This window comes from Monodelphis domestica, chromosome 4, assembly GCF_027887165.1.
Source record: "Monodelphis domestica isolate mMonDom1 chromosome 4, mMonDom1.pri, whole genome shotgun sequence".
NCBI lineage: Eukaryota > Metazoa > Chordata > Mammalia > Didelphimorphia > Didelphidae > Monodelphis > Monodelphis domestica.
The window spans coordinates 288,013,830-288,024,965 of record NC_077230.1 but is presented as its reverse complement, the minus strand read 5'-3'; the positions used below and the strand labels follow the sequence as shown (position 1 = coordinate 288,024,965).

Here is an 11,136-nt window from a genome sequence, read left to right as displayed (position 1 = left end):
TCCCTGAATACAGGTCCTCTAGTCTCAAGAGTTTCTAAAGGAACGGAAAAAGTAGATTATATTTTCCTATTTGGCTGCTCCAAGGGACAGACATCTGTATGGAGCCGTTCAAGTACCTATAAGTTCTCCATGGGACAAGGGCACACCAGCTAAGGAAGGATAACTGATTGAAAGTTTTCTTCCTGACTTATCATTCCCTTTCATGAATACCTACCCTGTAGTCGAGGAATACCTCCTCTTTTCTTTATTTGTATTTGCTTAAGATAAAGTTGTGGACTTGCTTGTCTTTGCTTCAGACAAAGATGAGGATTGACCTTCGCCCATCTTGGGACCAAGGATGGAACAGTAAACAAGAAGACTGCGGGATAACATTTATGAAGGGCAAATTGCGATTAGGTGGGCGCCTATCCCCTCATCTGTCCCTCTTCCCTTTGTTTGTATTTGCATTAAAGGAAGAATGTAGGCTAACCTTTGAACACCTGACTATCCCTTGACCAAGGTTAGGGTTTCTGGAATGAAGAATCATAAATTCCTGTGGGTTTTGTCTAAGTAGTCTTTGCCTATAAAAGTTCTGTGTGAAGCAAATAAAATTGGCACTATTTCTCTCTTTTCATATAGTGTCCATCTCTTCTTTTGTTACTCTTCATTTTTCGTTACCCCAAACAGGATGTCACAGGACTGGCCGACCCTGTGGATGAGTCTTGTAAGCCATAGAGTCTTACAAATGGCTGCCCAGACAGGGACTTTCATTCGTAACCCCGATTCCTTTGCTGGTCATAGGATGACGAAGAGTTAACAGCTTTTGCCCCGAGACTGCAGCTCGGATGGGCAGAAGAATCGAACAGAGAGAGTGCAGTATTTGTGGGCCTCCTCTGTTCCCCAACTTTTTCTCTCTCTTTCGCTTTTTAGTTTAAACTGTCCCCTATTAGGGACCCCCTTCCCCCCATTCTTTTCTTTTCTTGGAACCCTTCCTTCGGTTTTCTTTGGAGAACCCCCGACGCTGTGTGCTGGTCATGCAGTTTCAATGCTACGGAGATCCCCTTGGTGGTGAGCATACGAGATACTCTAAGGGTGAGAGGGAAATTATATTTTTTCTTTAGAATGGATCCTAAAACACTGATTTTTTTTCTCAAAGCATGCTTGTCACAATGTTGTGTGTTTCTGTTTTTTGTTGTCTTTGTCAAAGTCTCATCTCTATGTATTCTTAAATTGGACACACAAAAAGAATGTAAAATGGAATAGTTGCAAGATTGAACTTGTCTGTCAAAAATCCTCAGCAGAGGACAAAAGCAAATACCTGTTCAATGATTTTTTCCTCTTTCTTCCTTTGGATGGGCCCCCAAAGGAGCGAAAAAGAGAAAAATTCAGAGCAGAAAAAGGGAGATTTTTACTCCACAATTAGAGGCTATTTTTCACTTAAGATTAATCCTATGGTTTGATGTAAGCAATTTGGGAGTATTGTTAATGATTTTGATATGATCTAAATTTAATTTCGTGCAACTATTTGTCAGTTAAATGTGAAATATTAATCAGATTTTATTGAGCACAACAAAACTCCTGGTTAGAAGTTTGTTTTATTAAATATTGCTATACATAATGGTTTCAGTGAATTTGAGAATTGTCTAAATGTGGCTGATAGCCAGACTGACACAGAGAGGGAATATTTTCTTCTATAAGGACAAAAAATTGCACTGGCTACTTTATATATGTAAAAGTCATCATGTTGTTGAGAAGAACTTATTCTAGAAATTAAATTTGGGATTTTTTCAAATCAGATTTATTTTAATGCATGTGCTGTCAGGAATAGTAACAAGAAATCATATGACACACAAGAAGTTTAAGTAATCTGTTCATGGAATTTTATAATACTAGTATTAAGAATTTGGTATTTTGCAAGAGAGAATTTCTAAATGATGTTTTTGATCAAGGTTATATGAATTGTTTTTAAATGTGAAAAATGCATAGGAAGGAATTGGTAATCTAGAGATGAACATGTATGTATTCAGATACCAAATGCTGGAAATTAGTGATGCTGAGTGAATACAGAATATGTATGCATTTGTATTATGAAGAGAATTAAGTTTTCCACCTAAATAGGTTAAGGGTATATGATATACAAACTGTATGTCCTTAACAAGACAAATTTAACCAGCCCTGAAATCAAGAGGGCTTGTCATGAAGATTGAATACAATTCCATATAGTGCCTTTCCTCTACTTACAATAATGGTAAAGAGGGAAAGCCAGAAGAAATAATGAAGTAGTCCGAATAAGAGAAAATAATTAATTGAAGTAGATAAAGGGGATTTATCCCTTCCTAAGTTTTTTTTAGGAAACAGACCCAGCCCCCTCCCCCTCAGGAGGTCAAACAGTTTTGGCAGGCTGGAAAAAAAAAAAGACTCTAATTAGCTGAAGGATAAGAATTAGGAAGGTCAGGTAACAAAAGGAACTTCAGGAATATCAAAGAGGTCCGGCTGGAATGCCAGGTAACATATAGCTAACTAGGGATGTGATTAAGTAACTGTGAAAGTAACCAGCCTCTGAGGACAAACCTAAGGATCTCTGACCTCACATAACTATGTTTGTGATAAGGTTTGTTTGATTGTCAGATAAGAATCTTTATGTGAAAGGAAATAACTTTATATCTTATAACCTATCTATATAAGTTTATAATTGAATTTGGAGGTGTCTGGATTCGTTTTATGAAGTGTTCCTCTGCAATAAGAGTAATGAATAGAGATACTAACTGATATTCTTAAATTCTAGTATGAATTAGATATAACTGTAATAATGTTGATGGAATTTAATCAGGAATATAGCAATATTTTAGGCTAAACGAAAACTAAACTGTAGGTTTTATTCTACTTTAGACAGGTTTTGAGGAGTGCATGTAAATGCTTTGTACTTCAGTTTGGTTACACACTGAAACATTGCTAAAGGACTTAATCAAAGTTATTTGGGAGTTGTGGAGTTTAAACTAAAATCCACTGAGAGTAAATTATTATGAAAGAGGTTTGATAAATTCAATATTATAGTAAGCTCACTTGTTAAAGAAGGATGGGACAAGGCTGTTAAGTAATAAATCTAAATTGAGCCAAGGAGCCTTACGATAAATTGCTCAGAAGCTATTAACCCCTTCCTTGCACACAGGAAGGAGAAAGAAGTTCCACACTAATACTTATGAACTGAAATAGGGATCTCAAAGAGTTAACAACCTCTGTGTGATAGAACTTAAGATAAGTGTATTTTAATTGTAGATTCAGAGGTTTTAAGACACTCAAACAAACAAACTTTGCCAGGCCTGGTCTGAACAAGTAGCTTGTTTGAAGCTGTGAATTTTAGTGCAAACATTCCATGTCCAGAATGATAAGATTATTCAGCCAACAAGATGTAGCTTCAGCCCTTCATTCTGTAAGACTACACTTTCCTGCTCTGTACATCGTCCATTATATGGATGATATTCTTATCAAGGCTAAAGATGAATCTCAAATAAGCAAGTGCTATAGTCAATTGGAAATTACCTTGCAAAAATACCATTTAGCTATTACTCAAGAAAAGATTCACAAAACAAGTCCCGCACTCTATCTAGGGGCTCAGTTATAGGCAACATCTGTTATGCCTCAAAAGTACAATTAAGAAAGGACTGCTTTTAATGATTATCAGAAATTGTTAGGTGATATCAATTGTGTTAGGCAATATTCATTTCTTACTACAACTGAATTATAACCTTTATTCAAAATACTGGAAGGGAGCTCTGACTTGAATTCCCCTGGAACTTTGACACCTGAGGCCTCTCTTGCTTTAGAGATAGTAGAAGATAACCATTATCAGCCTCAATTAGCCGTGGAAGTGACTATTTTTGCAACTTTAATGTTACCAACAGGTGCCTTAACTGAGAAACAAAGAGTCATTGAATGGTTACATCTAAAAAGAAAAATGGGAAAGGCTTTACAGAGTTATGACTGTCTTATGGCTCAATTAATATGGAAAGGCATAAAACATGTGGTCTCAGGTTTAGGAGAGTATCCTCATGAAGTCCAGGTACCCATTGCTAAAGATATACTACAGAAATATTTAGTCTTTACTATTAGTGTACCCCATTGCTATTACCACCTACACTCCACAAGGCTTATTTTCTTTTTTGTCACAACATCCTATTGTTTTTCCTAATATTCTAAGAGATTGTCCGGTATCAGGACCTAATGTTTGTGTTGATGCAAATGCTAATTACAAGACAGGAGTATACAAGGAAGGTAGTTCTCCTGTCATTTTTACCACTCCTTATTCTTCTACCCAACAAAATGAATTAACAGCTGTTTGACTAGCTTTTTGGTTATTTCAGGAGCCTTTCAACCCTATAATGGACTCTAAATATGTTTTTCAGTTTTTGCAGGGTATAGAAAAAGCTGTTATCAGATCTACTCAAAGCAATGTACAAATGTAAATTACAAACTGTCATATGACAAAGGATACATCCAGTATGTCATGCATGTACACAGTCATACCACTCTGCCTGGACCTATTTTTAAAGGAAATGATATCATAGATCAAGCTTTGATTGCTCAATGTTATCTAACTGATATACAATTAGCTGAGGAATCACATCATAGATTTCACCAAAATAGTAATGCTTTATGCCAAATGTTCCAACTCACTAAAGATCAAGCCAAAAGTATTGTTAAAAAGTGTCCTAATTGTGTTAAATGACTGGTCCCCCCAGAACATTTAAAACAGATAATGGACCTGCTTATACTTCCAAACAATTTTTTCTTTTTTGCCACACTTGGGCTATTCACCTCACAGGTATCCCACACAATCCACAAGGACAAACTATTGTGGAGCACAGTAATCAGATCTTAAAAAACATTTCTTTTAAAACAAAAAGGGGGAGACAGCATCCCACATTGATGATTGGCAATAGCTATATATACTATAAATAATTTGATCTTTACTTCCAATAATATATCCAGAGATGAAAAATTTTTCTCTGCATTTTCTTATAAACGAAATTCAGGAACCACTCCTGTGCTCCCTGCCCCAGAACAAAAACTTGGCATGTGGAAAGATGATAATCAAACTTGGCAAGAGGCAAGGACCACCCAGTGGTCCTGCAAGGCCGAGGTTCTGTTTGTGTCTCCACAGGTAAAGACAGAGTATGGCTCCCTCCCCGCTGAGTTCGAGAAATTGACCATAAAGAGAAGGACAAGGAGAGGACACAGGAAGCCTCACAAGGGACTTGACAACGTCTCCATAAGATACTGACTCTTCTGCTTCTATTCAAGAATTTAAGTGCAGCTACTGGAGTAAAGAGATGGTCTTTGGGGAACAACCACCTTGGGTAGAGCATGTCAGCATGGGATACACTTTACCAGAAGTCATCTTATATACAAAAACTAACTGATATTCCTGGCATTTACCATTTTGAGAGACAAGCTAAGGACAACAATCAGGCCAACAATTTGTTTGTGCCTTTCAATTGGACTGGACTAGTTGAGGCACCCCCAGTGTGCCTCGCAGGAGACTATCCTGCATGCCTGCCCCTCAGATCTCTGCAGGTGCATTATTATGGTCATCCTGACCTGTCAGACTCTTTCTGGATAGGACCTTATCGTGTAGATAAAAGGGAAAAATATGAAGATTATGGCCAACTGCAATATCTAGGTTGGCTGGGGGAATCTTGTGATAGTATTTGGGGACAAGAAAGACCTACTTTTCCATATGTGATGGGATATGAACAAAGAGACACTGTTAATATGTTTCTGCCCTTGCTGTCATGTAGATTTAAAAGGGCATCATGTATTCATTGGAAAAATATGATTTGGATGTATTGGCATAACAACACAAGGTGTATTGGAAAGAAATTGGATTCTTATAAATTTCATGATTGTTTTATAGGATACAGCTCACCTTTGTGGGTGATGCCCCCAGAGCTAATTGGTTACATTTTGCTAATTTCACACAGATTTTGACTGATTATGGAAAGATAGCCCCAGCATTGGATAAAGTAAATATGTCTCATTATGTTAATGTTACTTATAATGGAAAAGTCCAAAATCCAGTAACTAGAAGTGTTACATTAGAAATTCAAGGTAAACACTCAGCGGGGTGGTATCACTCACCGGCAGATAGAGCAATGGAATAATTGTCTCAATTAATCAGCCCTAAGAAAAGAAGATGTATTTCTTGCTTAGTTTTAGGAATTGTAGCCCTTATAGCTGCCATAACAGCTACAACTGTCAGTAGTGTTTCTCTAGCACAAAATGTAGCTAATGTACAGACCCTGGAACATGAAGCAGAATACTTACATGGGCTAGCACAGAATGTAACCCAGGTTTTGCACTTACAGCAGGATATTAATACAAGGGTTTTTTATGCTTTACAACAAATATCTAAAGATGTATTGTTATTTACCAATCAAGTAGAAATTTTAGCTATCAAGGGTAAATTAAGGTGTGATTATCGCTATTCAGCCTTTTGCCTTCTTCCTGTTAAAGCTAACACATCTGATGCATTCGAAAAAATTAGAAATGATCTACAAGGTCTTTGGTTAAAGAGTAACATCTCAGAGGACATCCAACAATTGAACCATATCATTGATGAGATGGATAACTTTTTAGCTGAGGACCTTCGCCCCAAACATATCGCTGATTCATTATACAATTGGATTAAGTCAGGCCAAAGTTGGCTATCCCCTTTGGCTCAAATGAGTATAACCATATTAACCTTCATATTGTTCATAGTTATCTTAGCGGTCCTTCTTCCCTGTCTGTTCCAACTCCTTTTGTCTAGCTTGGGCAAAATTGGCCGAATCTTGGCTCTCCACAGAAGTCCTTTGCAAAACAAGTAGGGGGAATTGTAGTCGAGGAATACCTCCTCTTTTCTTTATTTGTATTTGCTTAAGATAAAGTTGTGGACTTGCTTGTCTTTGCTTCAGACAAAGATGAGGATTGACCTTCGCCCATCTTGGGACCAAGGATGGAACAGTAAACAAGAAGACTGCGGGATAACATTTATGAAGGGCAAATTGCGATTAGGTGGGCGCCTATCCCCTCATCTGTCCCTCTTCCCTTTGTTTGTATTTGCATTAAAGGAAGAATGTAGGCTAACCTTTGAACACCTGACTATCCCTTGACCAAGGTTAGGGTTTCTGGAATGAAGAATCATAAATTCCTGTGGGTTTTGTCTAAGTAGTCTTTGCCTATAAAAGTTCTGTGTGAAGCAAATAAAATTGGCACTATTTCTCTCTTTTCATATAGTGTCCATCTCTTCTTTTGTTACTCTTCATTTTTCGTTACCCCAAACAGGATGTCACAGGACTGGCCGACCCTGTGGATGAGTCTTGTAAGCCATAGAGTCTTACACTACCCTGCCCCTCTCTCTCTTCCGCACACTGTCTGTGATCCTGAAGAATCCCAAAATTCAGCCTGGAAGAATTTGGTTCTCTACAGTTTGGATCTTGGTGACTACAGTAATAATCAAAATAATAGCTGACATTTAAAGTACTTATATGGGATTACAAAGAGCTATGCACTGTTGGTCCCATTTGATTCTATAATGATAATAATAGCTGACATTTATAAAAAATGCTTTTAGGTTTACCTTGTGTATTTCATTCACATGCCTTGTTTGAGCCTCCCAAAGACTTTATGAAGTAGGTAGACACTAGAGGCATTTTTATTCCTATTTTACAGAGGAGGAATGAAGGCTCAGAGAAATGAAGGGATAAGCTCCTGTTATGTGCCAGGTCCTAGGCTAAGTGTTTTACAAATGTTATTTCATTTGATCCTCATAACTACTCTGGGAGGTAGTGTTACTATTAATCCCCATTTTTATAGTTGGGGAAACTGAGGTAAACAGAACCTAGGTCTTCCAAATCCCAGGGCACTTTCCATCATGTGCTGCCTCACATAGCTTCCTGAGTGCACCCATTTCTCTGAAAGAAAGCATTCCATTTTCTCTCCATAAATACAGACACAATGAGAGAGGGAACAAGATGATGAGATTGCCAGGAGATAGATGCTATCATTATCTCCATTTTACAGATGAGCAAACTGAATCAAACAGAGGGTCACATGCCTAATAAGTGTCTGAGGTAGAATTTGAACTCAGGACATCTCAACTTCAGTCCCAGTCCTCTATGCCACCTGACCAAGGAACTTACTTGCCCTTGGTCATGTAGTTAATAAATATTAGAGGCAGAATTCCAACACAGATTTATTCTACTGGTATTTTTTTCCACTACACCAGTTTATCAATCAAATTATGATTAAGTCTGAGGATTTGAATCTAGTTTATACATCTCAGCCTACTACTTCATTGATTCTCTTTCTCTGCAATCATTTCCTCATTTGTTTCCTTATTCATTCATAGCTCTAATTCCAGCTAAGCCCAGTTCTCCAGGTGACCTTGAATATATCTCCCTCTTGTATAGGATTCTATTTTTTCAAGCTGTAAAATGCATGGGTCGAATCTGAATCTTAAGGCCTCAGCTCTGAAATCCTTTTACTGACTATATCACACATAGGAAGTTGGAGGCAAGGCGGAAGTTCTGGTTTAATATCTCCATGACTTGGGACAGTGTTGGGTGTGGAGCTCTTCTCTGTCCCCTCATCTGACAAGACAAAAAGTACCATGGCAGCATGGTTGTAATAGAAAGAATTCCCCACCTGGAGGAAAGATGACTGATCTGAAATCCCTTCTCTGACATTTACTAGCTCTGAAACTGTGAACTGCTTGCCTCCCAAAGCCTCAGTTTCCCCATCTGTAAAATGGATAAAATAATACTACCGAATACTACCTAACTCAAAGGGTTGTTCTGAGGAAAACATAATCTTAAAGCAGGAGTCCTTAACCTGGGGTATATGAACCCCCAAGGGCCTGTGGATAGATTTCAGGGGGCAGTCTATGAACTTGGATAGGATATATATTTATGATATACGAATACTTTTTTCCTATCCAAGTTCACAGACGTCTTTCCTTTTTTCCTGTCCAAATTCAGGGACTTTCCCTTTTTTTTCTATTCAAGTTCATGTGTGTGTGCACATATGAGCATATATATATATATATATATGTATATATATATATATGGTGTGTGTTATTATGATTGTTTGGTTATATCAGTTGCATCTGACTCTTTGCAACACCATTTGGGATTTTCTCAGCAAAGATACTGGAGTGATTTGCCATTCTTTCTCCATCTCACTTTACATATGCAGACACTGAGGCAAACAGAATTCAGTAACTTGCCCAAGGTCACACAGCTAGTAACTGTCTGAGGACAGATTTGAACACAGAAGGATGAATTTTCTTGACTCTAAGCCCAGCACTCTATCCACTGTGCCACCTAGCTATATATATATATATATATATACATATATATATATATATATATATAAAGAGAGAGAGATATGTATAGATAGATATAGAATGCGTGTGTGCCTTTATGTGTGTTTATTTATTTGTATTTCTTTATACTAACCTCTAACTCAGAGTTCTAAACCTTTTGTGTGTCACAGACCACACATACCCAGTAGCAATCTAGTAAAATTTATGAACTCCTCAGAATAATGTTTTAAATATACAAAAATGAAATACACAGGATTACAGAGGGAACCAATTATAGTGAAATTAAAATGTCATTTTTCCTTTCCATATTGACAGGTTCCCTGAAACTTATTCAGAAGCCTTTTGGGAGTCTCTGGACCCCAGATTAAGAACCCCTTTTCTAACTAAAATTTACAATTTCCTTAAATTCTGAATTTAAAAACCATTCTGAAAAAGGATTCATGGGTCCTTTCTCATAGGTCTTCTGCTACATATATTCATGACCCAAAGCAACTAAAGGACCTTTGCTTTAAAGCTATCTATAAAATGAAGTTCCTGTTATTGGTATGCTGATGCCTCTCTAATTCATACTTTGGTGTCTGTATAAACCCCCCATATTGGTGGAGACCTTTCACTTGTGCATCTTGACCCTTAGTCTGTGTGAGGCTGGTTATCTTGGGGGTCCTCGAGGGAAGAAATGAAATCTTCTTTTACTTCTTTCCTCAACAATTACCAGCTCTATCCTTGGCCCCCTTGTGCCCTATAGCTGTCCCCTCTCCATGCCTCTTTTGGGGATGTTACTGAGTTAACTGTAATGGTAGGTCAGGATGGGAAGTCCTCAGACAACCCCAAATAGAAGGTTCTGTTGGCTCAATAGGAAAGCCCTGGCCATGGGGCTCAGGCTGAGAAGAGATCCTTGTCACACTGACTCTAGTCCCTTCATGCATGCAGAACCAGCAGAGAGATGTGTCTGCAGTCTCTGCCAAAGCTGGCGGGTGATCCTAGCTGTGTAATCCCTGGCCTCACCAAATGGTGCCGCAGACTAACAAGACTGGTCCTGCCAAACCAAAGCAGAAATCCCTCATATATATGCCCATGCCATCTGGCATCACCCATAAGGCCCTTCATGCCCCATCTAGACAGACTCCTAAAGACACCATCCACAAGTGTACACACACACACAAATGTCAACCCACAGACACACTCGGAGGCAAATATGGAGACACAGTTACAATCACATACAGTGGCACACATGGACACAGAAGTGGACGTGGACAGGAGGCATGGTTCTATACAATGCCTCTTATTTCCAGATCTGTGTTCTCAGGAACACATACAGTCATACAATGATACACATGGACAAAATTAAGTGATAAAATGCACATTCACATATTTTAGGGACACATGACCACACACTATCACAAAGTTATATACATAAACTATCACATTATGACATGCATATGCATTATCAGAATCACTCTCAGGGACAACCACAAGTATTCTCAGTGACTGAGAAACATGTAAGTACATACATGCGATCATAAGCATACAAATGCATACAATGACATACAGATACACAGTGGTGCTCATACAGTGACAATCACTGACACTCATAGGCACAATGGCAGAAGAGTGGTAAGGGCTAGGCAATGGGGGTCAAGTGACTTGCCCAGGGTCACATAGCTGGGAAGTGTCTGAGGCCAGATTTGAACCTAGGACCTCCCATCTCTAGGTCTGATTCTGATACAATTAGGTATAGTTGTGCACACAATCACATACAAGTACACTGACTTGGACATACTTAGACACAGTGA

The 11,136-nt window shown here is 38.3% G+C and overlaps 1 long non-coding RNA gene across 1 annotated transcript; it reads left to right on the top strand.

The window, feature by feature from the left end:
* Nucleotides 1-222: 222 nt before the first annotated feature.
* On the top strand, nucleotides 223-7,249 carry LOC130453803 (uncharacterized). Its single transcript, XR_008911372.1, has 2 exons — nucleotides 223-1,071; nucleotides 5,141-7,249. It is a non-coding gene; the product is annotated as an uncharacterized LOC130453803 (long non-coding RNA).
* Nucleotides 7,250-11,136: the final 3,887 nt, after the last annotated feature.